This window comes from Centropristis striata, chromosome 3 (genome assembly GCF_030273125.1).
Source record: "Centropristis striata isolate RG_2023a ecotype Rhode Island chromosome 3, C.striata_1.0, whole genome shotgun sequence".
In the NCBI taxonomy this organism is placed as follows: Eukaryota; Metazoa; Chordata; class Actinopteri; order Perciformes; family Serranidae; genus Centropristis; species Centropristis striata.
Genome location: NC_081519.1, coordinates 1,876,251 through 1,892,368, shown reverse-complemented (window position 1 = coordinate 1,892,368; position 16,118 = coordinate 1,876,251). Strand labels below are relative to the sequence as shown.

At 34.2% G+C, this 16,118-nt stretch overlaps 1 protein-coding gene across 3 annotated transcripts in view; it reads left to right on the top strand.

Moving 5' to 3' along the window:
• Window positions 1-16,118, top strand: part of asip1 (agouti signaling protein 1) — a 99,149-nt gene that overhangs the window by 38,322 nt on the left and 44,709 nt on the right. Inside the window, exon 1 of one of the 3 annotated variants that reach the window (XM_059329982.1) lies at window positions 3,434-3,741. The exons of the other annotated variants lie outside the window; for them this stretch is intronic. The gene's annotated coding sequence lies outside the window, so the exon portion shown is untranslated. Of the gene's footprint in view, window positions 1-3,433; window positions 3,742-16,118 lie in introns of those variants that run through there. 3 annotated transcript variants of the gene reach the window in all.

Below are 16,118 nucleotides of genomic sequence, written 5' to 3'. Positions count from 1 at the left end.
ATAAATCTAATGTGTTAAATATAGATGAGTCAGCATTTAATTCGTTAGTGGGACAAAAACAACTAAATAAGGACTACATTAAACGTTGATTCATTTATTTAAATAGAAAAATCACTATAGAAAAGTTTAAAAATAAAGGCTATATCGTAAGAATAAGGACATGTGTAATATCCCTCCTGCAGTATACACAGGTAACCTCACCTAGCGGTAACCTCACCTAGTGGTAACCTCACCTAGCGGTAACCTCACCTAGTGGTAACCTCACCTAGCGGTAACCTCGCCTAGTGGTAACCTCACCTAGCGGTAACCTCACCTAGTGGTAACCTCACCTAGCGGTAACCTCACCTAGAGGTAACCTCAACTAGCGGTAACCTCACCTAGCGGTAACCTCACCTAGAGGTAACCTCAACTAGCGGTAACCTCACCTAGCGGTAACCTCACCTAGAGGTAACCTCACCTAGCGGTAACCTCACCTAGTGGTAACCTCACCTAGCGGTAACCTCACCTAGAGGTAACCTCAACTAGCGGTAACCTCGCCTAGTGGTAACCTCACCTAGCGGTAACCTCACCTAGTGGTAACCTCACCTAGCGGTAACCTCACCTAGAGGTAACCTCAACTAGCGGTAACCTCACCTAGCGGTAACCTCACCTAGAGGTAACCTCACCTAGCGGTAACCTCACCTAGAGGTAACCTCAACTAGCGGTAACCTCACCTAGAGGTAACCTCACCTAGCGGTAACCTCAACTAGCGGTAACCTCACCTAGCGGTAACCTCACCTAGAGGTAACCTCACCTAGCGGTAACCTCACCTAGAGGTAACCTCACCTAGCGGTAACCTCACCTAGAGGTAACCTCACCTAGCGGTAACCTGCTCGGTCCCGTTCAGTCCTGCTTGTTTTACATTGTAATAACTTTTAATCCTTACTTCTGCTAACTTCTGCAATGTGCTGAATTGGCACGATTGTAACGCCGCTATGAAATGTCAGCTAATTTTGCGACCACAATTTTGAGTTAGCATTGATACGCTAATGGCTACTCTTGTAGCTGTAACAAGCAGCCCCGCTAGCATCAGTTAGCCGCTAGCATCAGTTAGCCACTAGCATCAGTTAGCCGCTAGCATCAGTTAGCCATTAGCATCAGTTAGCCGTTAGCATCAGTTAGCCGCTAGCATCAGTTAGCCGCTAGCTTTCGCTAATGAATTTCACCGTTTTCCTGCATTTCCCAACAAAGAAATAAGAGTTAGCAGAACTATTGTCCCTTGTTGTGAACCCCAACTTAAAGATATAAGTAACAACAACTCACCAACTTGTTTTTGAGCAGACAACTGGCTTCCTTTGTTGTGCTAACTTACATTATTGCCCTAAATGTCAATAATTTATATTTCCAAGTTTTACCAACTTAAATCACTATTTTAGGCCAAAAAATACAAGTTGGCTTTTTTGCAGTGTACACTGAAAAAAGCTCTGTAATTATTATTTCAATCATCTATATAAATTCTACAACTTTAAAATATCAGTTTTTCATGTAGTGCATTACTTAGTGATTGTTTCTTATTATGTTTCCTCAGTTTTGTATGTAAATTGAATCATTCATTCCAAGTAATATTCATTAATAAACCAGTTCATCGGCTTAATTAGTTGATATTTCACAGTAAAATGTAACTGAGGGACATCAGTGAATCTGCAGTTTACTTGTGTATTTTCATTTTTTTTAAAAAAGAGTGGTTCTATTAAATAAATATTACTTAGAAACAGCCTGAGTAAAGATTACAAACACTTTCTGTGTGGAAAAACTTGCTTTTTTAAAGTAAATGTCATTCCAATTTTTTTCAGTGTACCCATAGTAACTGTTTTATTGCAGTGAGAGCATTTCTTTAAACGTGAGCTCAGTGTATAAAACGAGCTGCTGTAACCTCTAGGATAATCACAGCCTCATGAAACTTTACAATCACAAACTAGAGACCTGGAGCATTCAGAGGATGTGCAGCTTTCCTACGTTTATTGACAATAAGAGGGTTTTATAGCAGTTTAGAGAGCAGAAGTTTTCGTCATTCAATCGCCGAAAAAAACAGAAATCGAGTGTTTTTTAAAGCCAAATCACATTATGGATTCGTCTGTGTTGTTCCAAAGGTCTTGGTGTATTGTTGTTATATTCTGGAGGAGTTTTTTTAAACCATTTTTATCCATTCTCCATGTCAAAAACTACTTTTAGATGCATTAGATGTGCGTAACAAATGGAATCAGCATCTAACCCTCTGGAGTCCATGAAAGCACCACTTGAAACTCAATGCCGGATTTTTTTTTTTTGATGATATTCGGCCAAGTGAAACCAGACATATTGTCAAATATATTTAGTATAAAATATTGAACTAGATATATACCTAGTTTTATCTGTTATATGTTATATATGCAGCCCGTATTCATACTTGCAATATTTAAAATTCTGTTTTGAAACATAATTTTCAAGATCAGATTTCATGTTTTCCTTCGTTTCTTTTGGGTTAAAACTTTTGATCAAGTAAGTCAAAGTTAAAAATTAATTATCAGGACATGTAGGTGAGGTAACGCTGAAAAAAATGACACCAACATGGCATGGTGAAGATTTTTTAACACATAATAGCCGAAGATTTCAGAGGGTTAAAGGACATAGTTGAGCTAGAAATGGACTTGAATTAATATTCTGAACCGTCATACACATTAATAGGCTTAATTATTAATTATGATGAATTCATTATAATAATTAATTCATTGATTAAGTTTTTTTTGTTTGTAATTTTTTATTTTGTGTGGAAAAGGCATTTGCAAACAGACACAAAAATACAAAATCGATGTTTTTCATAGATTTTTTTCATTTTTTCCCCCACCCATTTTTATGCATACAGGTGATGATTAAGTTTTCTTTTTTTTGAGATTTTTGACCAGAACAACCTGACAAATGAACCTTCAGGTTCACAGCTGTTGACCTTCTATCTCCCCCTAAACATCCACTTCCCCACAAACCCCCAAAACCTCAATAAAAGTGATTAGAATTAGTTAAAAGTGCCATTTCGGCGGGATTTTGACCATTTTATCATTCCAGACATTACACACACAGACAGTACACAGCCACAGAATAAGTAAATAACATCCCTGGCAGATCCAACAGGTGAAGGGAGGGTTTTCCTAAACGGCAGATGTCAGCGTTGAATATGGGCCACAGACACAATAGCTACCAGAAACAACTTCACAGGAGGATCTGGTTTACATTTATCTGCCCATCTTCTGCACAATTTGACCTTTTACCATCCCCCAGCCCACTGCAGTCCTGGTCCCGCCTCCTGTACAAACCCTAGTATGTCTTCATCATCAACAGCAGTGCAAGGTACTGCTACTTGAGCAGAGAAAAAAGAAGAAACAGGAGGAGAGGGGGATAAAAAGGAGGATTTTGGAGAAAGCAAACAGAGCGCGAACCACAGACAAGGGGCAACGAGACGGTGGGCAGGACGAAGGGAAACGAGGCAGAACTAGGAGATAAAAAGCACCAAATCAGAGGTGTGTAATAGTGGAAAAAGGGGAGTCAGGAGAGGAAAGGAGAGCGGTGACTTGTGGACCAAAGAGGCAGAGAAATAAAGACGTGAAGAAGGGAAAGAAAAGAGGGGTGGGGGGGGCGAAAGGAGAGCGGCACACTGTAAAAACGAGTGAAAGCGAGAAAGTGAGACGTGACAGACTGACAGACAGAGCGCTGATCATCCGGGAACCTCAGGTAAGGCGAAAAGGAAATTCTGATCTTATCTGGTCAAGTTCAGGAAGCCGTTTGAGTGGTGAAAATACAAAAAAAATCCCACATTGTGGCTGAAACACGTGTGGCATGTATGGGAAAATTTAAAAAAAACATTCGACAAATTGCTGAATTTAGAGGAAATGATTTACTGGGAACGAGTAACAAAAAAAAAAAAAAGATCCGTGGTGTTTCTTGGTGCCAGGACTTCCCATGTGTGGCCTGTGAAGTGCACTGTGTGCCACGCTCATTACACAATTGAGAGTAAAATCTGGGACAAATGAGCAAATCAGTTGCTGATGGGCTGAAATGCAGCACTTTTCTTTTTTTTTTGTTGTTGTTGCTGCTCTCATGTGGCTTAGAGCAGTTTTCTGCTCAGTCACTGAGAAATAGCAGGAAAACGATGGATCGGAGAGCTGTAACCGCTTCCATTCGCCTCCTCGGGAAGATCCCAGGTGAATTTAAGTCCTTTTTTTTAAACGTTTTAACATGAAGGTACCACAACATGTGCAGAGAACGTGAGCGTATCCTTCCTGATTGTGTTTGAAGCAGAGCAGCAGCGTTGTCAGGGCTCCATCTATCGACTGGACGCTCTCCGGCTCATTTTCAGTGATCTGAAGGAATCAGAGCGTCAACAGGTTCTCACAGCCAACACATGAAAGCTCTTCCTGCTCCTTGTGCTCATTAAAAGGCCATTTAAGGGACTTTGTGAAGTGTCGGTTGAGATTCAAGCATCGACCACTTCCTGATTAGTGAAAAGAAAACCGCTTTCAGTTTGAAGTCGGAGCTGCTGCGCTGAAAAACTCAACACTCAGGATTTATTTCTCTACTTTTAAAGAAAACATCTAACACACAACATGTATAAGTATATATTTAGGCTTTAATATTGTGCAAAAAGTGTACTTTTTATCCACAAATATGTTTAGAATATGTTTAAATTCTCATGTTAAGAAGCTTTTGCATGAGCTAAAACCTCATAAAATGACATAAAATCAATATAACCCACAACATATATAAGTATATATTTAGGCTTTAATATTGTGCAAAAAGTGTACTTTTTTATCCACAAATATGTTTAGAATATGTATTTAGGCTTTAATATTGTGCAAAAAGTGGACTTTTTATCCACAAATATGTTTAGAATATATATTTAGGCTTTAATATTGTGCAAAAAGTGTACTTTTTATCCACAAATGTGGTTAGAATATGTATTTAGGCTTTAATATTGTGCAAAAAGTGGACTTTTTATCCACAAATATGTTTAGAATATGTATTTAGGCTTTAATATTGTGCAAAAAGTGGACTTTTTATCCACAAATACGTTTAGAATATGTTTAAATTCTGATGTTAAGAAGCTTTTGCATGAGCTAAAACCTCATAAAATGACATAAAATCAATATATACTGACTGCTAATATGTGTATAATAAATAAATAGATAATAAAGGTACCTTATGTGCTTCATATCCATATGTTTTAGCTGCTGTTGAATGAAGTTAATAATATAATCATTTTAGTGCATTTAAGTGAATTGTGCAGAAAACTTCTAACACACAACATATATTTGTATATATTTAGGCTTTAATATTGTGCAAAAAGTGTTCTTTTTATCCACAAATATGTTTAGAAAATGTTTAAATTCTGATGTTAAGAAGCTTTTGCATGAGCTAAAACCTCATAAAATGACAAAATCAATATATACTGACTGCTAATATGTGTATAATAAATAAATAGATAATAAAGGTACCTTATGTTCTTCATATCCATATGTTTTAGCTGCTGTTGAATGAAGTTAATAATATGATCATTTTAGTGCATTTAAGTGAATTTTGCAGAAAATAGGTCCTCCGTCATTTTGAAAATGACAATAAAAAAATGAATTAAAACGTTTTTAATTAAAATAAACAAGATGTGCATCAACAAACAAACACGCTACGTAGTTTTTAATTCTGATGCTGATTAGTCTCTTTGATTAAATGAGAAAACTGTTTAATTCTTAAAATGCATGAGACAAATATCTGCCTGGAAACAAGCGTGCAGCAGTTAAAAGTAAGTGCAGCAGTTAAAATCCATTAAATACTAAATAATGTTTAAAGTGAGACTTTTTATATATAATTCTTAAAGTAACAGTTGTTGTACAATGCTGCTATAAATCCTGTAATCTTTGTCAGTTATTATAGATTAATAACAATGTTAGAATATACAGCAGTAACTGTAAATACATCATTTAACGGAAATTCTTAATTATAATAATAATAATAATAATAATGGGATAACCGTCGCTGAGTGCCGCTGTGTTTAATTGTTGGGTCACTGCTGGGCGGTTTTGCTATTAAATGTTTAAAATTATGCATTTAATTACTTTTGAGGCGTTTATTTTGCCGCACAGGAAAAATATCACAAGGTCTAATTTGTTTTAAAACACTTTACGAGCTTATATTTGCATTTTAAAAATGATTTAAAGTGTAATTTCACCCTCAATTAAGACACATTTTATATATGTATAAATATTTGACTCTAATGACTGTGAGTCTGTGGCTGGATGCCGTCTGGCCCGTTATGAGCTGCCGTGAGCTCGTTATGAGCTGCCGTGAGCTCGTTATGAGCTGCCGTGAGCTCGTTATGAGCTGCTGGGTTTTATTTGTGTTCCCCCGGGCTGCTGAGCGAGGAGAACACTTTATTTAGCGTCTTTTCTTGTTGTTTTTGGGCATTTTTATCTTCTTTTTGCACTATTTTGCGCTGCATTATTCTCTGCTGTGACGGGACAGTTTTGTGTTTTTTTGCTCTTGCTCAGTTGGAAATTTGAGATGTTTACTCTTCTTGCTTCGCTGTTTAAAATAATGCACGAGTTTAATGGATATTCTGGTTGTAATCTGGTAGAACGGGTGCATCACTGTGACCTCCAGCTACCCAGAATGCACCACTGACTTGCAGCGTCCACGAAACACTGAGTGGCCACTTTAAATCTTGTTACTTGTGCTTAAAATGTGATGATATTTTCAAAAATATACAAAAAAATTGCATCTGAAGGAACAACATGTTCTTTTTTTATACATTTGATGAGTAAGCATTTTAAACATGAGGAGATATTTGTATTTATGTGCGTCTTTGTGGTTTTTTTTCATTAAATGTTGTTCGGGTGAGCGTGCTGCTTTTAATGAACAACTTGATGGTTGATTGAAACGCTCCGACTTGAATCATCTGCAGCATCAGGGCACTTAACCTCCTATAAACGCAGTTTATTACCAAGTTATTTGCTGATTCTGATGGAAAATAAGCTAAAGTTTTATCTCAAACATGGACATCTAAACAAAGAGGATTCAGATGATTAGAAGAGTAGACGTGATCTTCCTCTGACCTTTCGAAAAACGACGTCCAGATGTGAAACATGTCTTTATTCTGACTCTTTTCCTGCTGCACAAAGCAGATAAAAAGTCAGTCTAACATGTACAGTAAAGACACTTATCGCTGTGATTATCATGCAGGAAATGACTCTTCTGTGACACTTATAGCATGAGATTTTTAAAGTGTTTTGATGATATTGTTGTGTAGAAACGGAGCTGTTTTCTGTGTGAGCAGTCCGAGCGTTTGGTGAAAGGGATGCTAAAACAAATATTAGCATGCTGCTGTTAGCAAGACGGTAAAATGTGCAGAAGGCAAAGAAAGAAGTCATGAATAAATGCAGCGTTGAACAGATTTGTAGTGAAGATTGACATGTTTGCATGCACTGAATAAACCAGATTAATCTGAATAATCAGGTTACACAGATGGCTGCTCGCTGTGTATTCATGGAGAGGCTCCGCACTGTAATTATCTGGAAATTGTGTGTGTGTGTGTGTGTGTTTCTGTGTGTTTCTGTGTGTGTGCGCGCTCTGTAGTAAAAGTGCATTTACTGGCAATTTTGTCTGAACTGACTTATTTAAACTGCATGTATTCTGTGTGGTCTGAATTGAATTATCGTGAATACAAAGATTCATTGTTTCACAGCTTCACAGCCATCATTTCCTTCTCTGGACTTTATCTTACACACATATACACTACCGGTCAAAAGTTTTAGAACACCCCAATTTTTCCAGTTTTTTATTGAAATTCAAGCAGTTCAAGTCAAATGAACAGCTTGAAAGGGTCCAAAGGTAAGTGGTGAACTGCCAGAGGTAAATAAAAAAAGGTAAGCTTAACCAAAACTGAAAAATAATGTACATTTCAGGATTATACAAGTAGGCCTTTTTCAGGGAACAAGAAATGGGTTAACAACTTAACTCTATGGAGTCTTGGGCTATTTTGTCCATTTTTGAATTCTTTTCATGTCTTTGTAATTCATTTTGTGTCTTTTTTTTTTGTCATTTTGTGTCTTTTTTTGGTCATTTTGTGTCTTTTTTTAGTCCTTTAGTCCAACATAAAATGTGATTTTGAATCTTTTTTTTACTTTCAAAACACTATCATGCTCAATTAAGAATTTTAAATGTTGCAAATGTGCATTAATTTCAGAGTACACTGAGACATTAAACTGCATCATTTTCAATTAAATTCTGGAAAAGTTGGTGTGTTCTAAAACTTTTGACCAGTAGTGTACATAAAGCTGACCTGAAACTTCTTAATCTGGAAATGAAAAAAAAAAATATTCAAAATCACATTTTATGTTGGACTAAAGGACAAAAAAAAGACACAAAATGACCAAAAAAAGACACAAAATGACTAAAAAAAGACACAAAATGACCAAAAAAAGACACAAAATAACTAAAAAAAGACACAAAATGACTTACAAAGACATGAAAAGAATTCAAAAATGGACAAAATAGCCCAAGACTCCATAGAGTTAAGTTGTTAACCCATTTCTTGTTCCCTGAAAAAGGCCTACTTGTATAATTCTGAAATGTACATTATCTTTCAGTTTTGGTTAAGCTTACCTTTTTTTATTTACCTCTGGCAGTTCACCACTTACCTTTGTACCCTTTCAAGCTGTTCATTTGACTTGAACTGCTTGAATTTCAATAAAAAACTGGAAAAATTGGGGTGTTCTAAAACTTTTGACCAGTAGTGTACATACATACACACATCCGTATATAAAGAAATAAGAGGAGAAAAAAAAAAAGTGGACATCAAGACATTACAAACAGGCTATTTGTCTTCTTTTAATTTTTAATCTTGTGGGAGGGCTGTAAGTTTCTCAAAATAAGATTTTATCTTCATTGTAAGGCAGAAAATAAGGTTTGTGGCTCCATTCTGACACTTTTTCTCTTTTTTTTTGCCAACAGTGGCTCTTTTGTCAGTAAAGGTTGCCGACCCCTGAACTATCAGGACCGCTCCATCAACAAAATGCGTGTAAATGATTTATTAATGAAGAATGATTGGTGCACGAGGCTTTGAACTCTCTTATCGTTAGACGTTTGTCACAGAATTACCAAAAAAGACACAAAATTATTTTAAAAAGACACAAAAGGCAACAGAAAAAAGACACAAATTACCAAAAAAAGACACATAATTTCCAAAAAAGACACAAAATGACAGAAAAAACTAAATTATTTAAAGAAGAAACAAAACGACCAAAAAAAAAAGATACAGAATTATCAAAAAAAAGACACAAAATTATTTAAAAAAAGACACAGTGAGTTGGTTTTCTACTGTAAATTTAAATGTATATATCAGCAAAAACTGTAATTTAGACTGAAAAGTCCCGTTATTTTTAGGGTCATTGTGACATCATGGCATTTCTCCATTAACTTTACATACGATTTTTATATTTTTTACAGCAAAATTGTGTGTTTCCTACAGTTTATGACCAAAAAAAAAGACGAAATTACTAAGAAAAGACACAAAATGACCAAAATAGTGACAAAAAGGCCAAAAAAGACACAAAATGACTGAAAAAAGACAAAATGACTTAAAAAAAGACACAAAATGACCAAAAATACACGGAATTACCAAAAAAAGACACAAGATGACCAAAAAAAGACACAAATTACCAAAAAAGACAAAATAATTTATAAAAAGACACAGTGAGTTGGTTTTCTACTGTAAATTTAAATGTAAATATCAGCAAAAACTGTAATTTAGACTGAAAAGTCCCGTTATTTTTAGGCTCACTGTGACATCATGGCATTTCTCCATTAACTTTACATACAATTTTTAGATTTTTACAGCAGAATTGTGTGTTTCAAACAGTTTATGACACTTTTTCTCTTTTTTTTTGCCAACAGTGGCTCTTTTGTCAGTAAAGGTTGCCGACCTCTGAACCAGCAGGACCGCTCCATCAACAAAATGCGTGTAAATGATTTATTAATGAAGAAAGATTGGTGCACGAGGCTTTGAACTCTCTTATCGTTAGACGAGTCTGTAGGAGGAGGAGGAGGAGAGGAGGACAGAGAGAAATGGAGGGAGGAAGGGAGGGAGGAGTGGAGTATGATAAGGAGGCCCAGAGGAGGCGCAGATAAGGTTTGGCACTGCTCCTAAAAATCTATCTAGCTTTAACCCATAAGAACCTATGGTGACACATGTAACAAACACTTTAAATCTTCTAGAATCTCCCATATTCAGCTTTATGCTTCACATTAACTCAGGGATTCCCAAAGTGTGGTGCGTGGACCCCCAGGGGTGCACGAGATGAAAAATGTAATGGCGGTCTGATAATTACACAATTACATTTTTTTCCCCCCACACACAATAAAGACGTGTAAATAAACATTTCCTTTGTAAAAAAGATACAAAATGACCAAAATAAAGACACAGAATGACCAAAAAAGACTAAAAAAAGGCACAAAATGACAAAAAAAAGACACAAAATGACCAAAAAAGACACAAAATGACTTGAAAAAGACACAAAATGACACAAAATGACTTACAAAGACATGAAAAGAATAAAAAAAATGGACAGCTTTATGCTTCACCTTAACTCAGGGATTCCCAAAGTGTGGTGCGTGGACCCCTGGGGGTGTGCGAGATGAAAAATGTAATGGCGGTCTGATAATTACACAATTAAATTTTTTTCCCTCCCACACAATAAAGACGTGTAAATAAACATTTCCTTTGTAAAATGTAAAATCAAAAACTGTAATATTAATTAATTGATAAATGCAGGTTAATCAATTTTGTGTCTTTTTTTGTTCATTTTTGCATCTATTTTGGTTATTTTTACATCTATTTTTGGTCAATTTGTTTCTATTTCAATAATTTGTGTCTTTTTTGTTCATTTTTACATGTATTTTTGGTCAATTTGTGTCTATTTTGATCATTTTGTGTCATTTTTGGTCATTTTTGCATCTATTTTTGGTTGTTTTGTGTCTTTTTCGATCATTTTTACATGTAATTTTGGTCCATTTCAACATGCACTTCATGTTAAAATGAATTTTGTTCAACGCGGCTCAAAATATTATAACATTTTCCAACTTATCTGCTGATCCTGAGCCTGTCATCATCCTCTTTGATCTTAAAAGTGAAGCTTGTGCATAACTTTGTTCCATGATATTGAAACTGTGTTTTTTTATTATATGTGTGTTCTCATTTGAGCATGATTAAACATGCCGCCTTTAATATGACATTTATGTCACATCTCAGATCTTTGACATTTAGGACTAGTATATTTTTAAAAACATCATAAATGTGTTCTATGGGGTCCACTTGGTCTGTTGTATGTCCCCTTTAATTTTCCTTTAAGGATAACTGGGTCTGGGTTCTTATGGGTTAATTGAAAAAGCATGATTTCCTTTTTAAATAACATATCAAAAGTACTCAGCACCAATCTGACTGGTACGCCCCGACACACACACACACAAACAAAGTCAAAGTCAAATTTATTTATAAAGCGCATTTGCAGACGGCAGCACCAAAGTGCTTCACATAAAAGTGCAAAAAATGACCAAAAAAAGACAAAATTACAAAAAAAAGACACAAAATGACCAAGAAGACACAAAATGACTAAAAAAGACACATTACAAAAAAGACACAAAATGACTGGAAAAACACTAAATTACTTTAAAAAGACACAAAATTACTAAGAAAAGACACAAAATGACCAAAAATACACAGAATTACCAAAAAAAGACACGAAATTATTTTAAAAAGACACAAAATGACCCATAAAAGACACAGAATGACAGAAAAAAAACTAAATTGCTTAAAGAAGAAACAAAATGACCAAAAAAGACACAAAATTATTTTAAAAAGACACAAAATTACCAAAAAAAGACACAGAATTACCCCAAAAAAGACACAAATTATTTAAAAAAAGACACAGTGAGTTGGTTTTCACACACACACACACACACACACACAAAGTCAAAGTCAAAGTCAAATTTATTTATATAGCGCATTTACAGACGGCTGAGCTGCACCAAAGTGCTTCACATAAAAGTGCAAAAAGTGCAATAAAATACAGAATTGACAAAGGAAACAAAAAACCAAAAACAAAATTAAATTTAAAATAAATTAAAAGAAGATGGGATATTTCTAAAAGCACTGTGGGATTACTAGGGGACACTTTTCCCTAGCACTTGCCGTAAAAAAAATTTTTTTAATAGAAGGCAAGAGAAAAGACACACACGCACACACACACCTACTGGTTTTTATTGATCATGGGGACCCGAGTTTTAATCATCCCTTGTGGGGACCACCCTTTCTAGAGGTTGTAGAGAGCTGAAAAAAATTGAGTAAACTTGCCACAGCTTAGTTAGCCTATACACACCTTCAAACCTCTGAAATGATGAAGTGATGTTTTAATCAGGCTTTATGGGGACATCCGGAAAAACCAGTAAACATGCTTTCAGGGTACATTATTTACATTAATTAGAATATTAATACAGGTTATTTGGTGACTAATGGGGACTACTTTTACATAAAACAATGGAAATTAGATACTTTTCTAAGACGCCAATTCTATAATTATGGCATTTGTACAAAAATAAAATAAAATAAAAAGTAAATAACATTTAGGACAAAAATAAAATTGAGTAGAGACAGTTCAAATGATGTTGAACTTTAGATGTGCATATATTACAAAGCCTTTTGACCATTATACTAAATGCATATTTTTTGAATTATTGTTCAGAAAGTCTTTTCACAATAAGAGTTTTATTCCCTGCCTGGCCCAACACACACACACACACACACACACACACACACACATATATGATCTATATATGTCTCTATAAGGTCGCACATAAAGTTGGAACAATATATTTTTTACCTCTTTCCATGAAATTATTGTGACAATGTGATTTATTCTTGACAGATAAAGTCTATAAATCTTCTCAAAACTTTATTTATCAATCTCTTCTAAATATTTCATAATATTCATAATAAAAATTAAACCACGGTTAACAGAGGATTATGTCTGGAAACAAAGTTATTCCAACTTTATGGCTGACTGAGTAGATAAATTAATTAAGGACACTGTAACGTAAAAAAAAAAAATGATTTGAATCTTTATTTTGAACATGTAAAAAATGAAAAATTGTCACACAAACAATCAGAAATAAACACACAAAAATTAAAGAGAAAGTAACAGTAACAATCAAAAGATGTCATCAAATCAAAAGAGAAGGTTTTCCATTCGGAGTGTAAATTATTTTTTACAAACAATAAAGTTCATCAGTTTGAACACTAAATTACTTAAAAAAGACACAAAATTACTAAGAAAAGACACAAAATGACCAAAAATACACAGAATTACCAAACAAATGACCCATAAAAGACACAGAATGACAGAAAAAACACTAAATTACTTAAAGAAGAAACAAAATGACCAAAAAAGACACAAAATTATTTTAAAAAGATACAAAATTACCAAAAAAAGACACAAAATCACTAAAAGAAAGACACAACTTACCCAAAAAAGACACAAATTATTTAAAAAAAGACACAGTGAGTTGGTTTTCTACTGTAAATTTAAATGTATATATCAGCAAAAACTGTAATTTAGACTGAAAACTCCCATTATTTTTAGGCTCATTGTGACATCAGGCATTTCTCCATTAACTTTACATACAATTTTTATATTTTTACAGCAGAATTGTGTGTTTCATACAATTCATGACAGTAAAAGTTAAAGCAACTCACAAATGTATCGTTTCATTTGCAAAAAAAACTGCAACAAAAGTTATTTCCTTTTCATTTTGGACATGTAAAAAATGAAAAATTGTCACACAAACATTCAGAAAAAAACACACAAAAATAAAAAGAGAAAGTAACAGTAACAATCAAAAGATGTTATCAAATCAAAAGAGTGTAAATTATTTTTTTACAAACAATAAAGTTAATAAGTTTGAACGTTGAACTTTAAAAAGACTGTGAGGCTGAAATAAATGTGTAACGTCGTCTAGTTTCTGCAGCTGTGCTCATTTAAAGCGCAACAGAAACGACATAAAAAAAGAAAAAGAAACCTCTAACCTCTTCCTCTGTTCGTTTAAAATGTTTTAAATATTCCACCTTTGTGTGGCTTTTAACTGACACAGAATTACCAAAAAAAGACACAAAATTATTTAAAAAAGACACAAAATGACCCATAAAAGACACAGAATGACAGAAAAAAAAACTAAATTACTTAAAGAAGAAACAAAAAGACCAAAAAAAAGACACAGAATTACCAAAAAAGACACAAAATTACTAAAAGAAAGACACAACTTACCAAAAAAAGACACAGAATTACCCAAAAAAAGACACAAATTATTTTAAAAAGTCCTGTTATTTTTAGGGTCATTGTGACATCATGGCATTTCTCCATTAACTTTACATACAATTTTTATATTTTTACAGCAGAATTGTGTGTTTCATACAGTTAAAGCAACTCACAAATGTAAAAGACTGTGAGGCTGAAATAAATGTGTATCGTCGTCTAGTTTCTGCAGCTGTGCTCGTTTAAAGCGCAACAGAAACGACATAAAAAAAGAAAAAGAAACCTCTAACCTCGTCCTCCGTTCGTTTAAAATGTTTTAAATATTCCGTCTTTGTGAAGCTTTTAACTGGATTCATGTCACGAAGGTTTGGCACATTTTTCGCACTCTGTTTCATTTACGTTTCAGAGAACTCAGGGTCACATCTCCGTTCTCCAAGAACACATCAGTCAGCCACATTGTTGCACTGCGTGACAAAAAATACAGTTAGTTGGTTTTCTACTTTAAATTTAAATGTAAATATCAGCAAAAAACTAATTTTTTAGACTGAAAAGTCCCGTTATTTTTAGGGTTATTGTGTCATCCTGGCATTTCTACATTAACTTTACATGAAAATTTTATATTTTTACAGCAAAACTGTGTGTTTCCTACAGTTTATGACCAAAAAAATTACAAAAAAGACACAAAATGACTGGAAAAACACTAAATTACTTAAAAAAGACACAAAATTACTAAGAAAAGACACAAAATGACCAAAAATACACAGAATTACCAAAAAAAGACACAAAATTATTTAAAAAAGACACAAAATGACCCATAAAAGACACAGAATGACAGAAAAAAACCTAAATTACTTAAAGAAGAAACAAAATGACCAAAAAAGACACAAATTATTTTAAAAAGTCCCGTTATTTTTAGGGTCATTGTGACATCATGGCATTTCTCCATTAACTTTACATACAATTTTTATATTTTTACAGCAGAATTGTGTGTTTCATACAGTTTATGACCAAAAAAAAATACAAAAAAGACACAAAATGACTGGAAAAACACTAAATTACTTAAAAAAGACAAAATTACTAAGAAAAGACACAAAATGACAAAAAAAATACACAGAATTACCAAAAAAAGACACAAAATTATTTAAAAAAGACACAAAATGACCCATAAAAGACACAAATTATTTAAAAAAGTCCCGTTATTTTTAGGGTCATTGTGACATCATGGCATTTCTCCATTAACTTTACATACAATTTTTATATTTTTACAGCAGAATTGTGTGTTTCAAACAGTTTATGACAGTAAAAGTTAAAGCAACTCACAAATGTAAAAGACTGTGAGGCTGAAATAAATGTGTTATAAATAAAAAAATAATAAACGTTGTCTCGTTTCTGCAGCTGTGCTCGTTTAAAGGAACGACATAAAAAAAAGAAAAAGAAACCTCCGACCTCGGTCCAGCCTTTCCTCGTCCTCCGTTCGTTTTAAAATGTTTAAAATATTCCGTCTTTGTGCGACTTTTAACTGGATACATGTCACGAAGGTTTGGCACATTTTTCGCACTCTGTTTCATTTACGTTTCAGAGAACTCAGGGTCACATCTCCGTTCTCCAAGAACACATCAGCCTGCCACATTGTTGCACTGCGTGACATGTTCCTTATTACCCTAACACACAATCTCACACACACACACACACACACACACACACACAGTTGTTTATTTTGACTGAATCACACACCGTCCAGCTTCACCAGATCCTCTC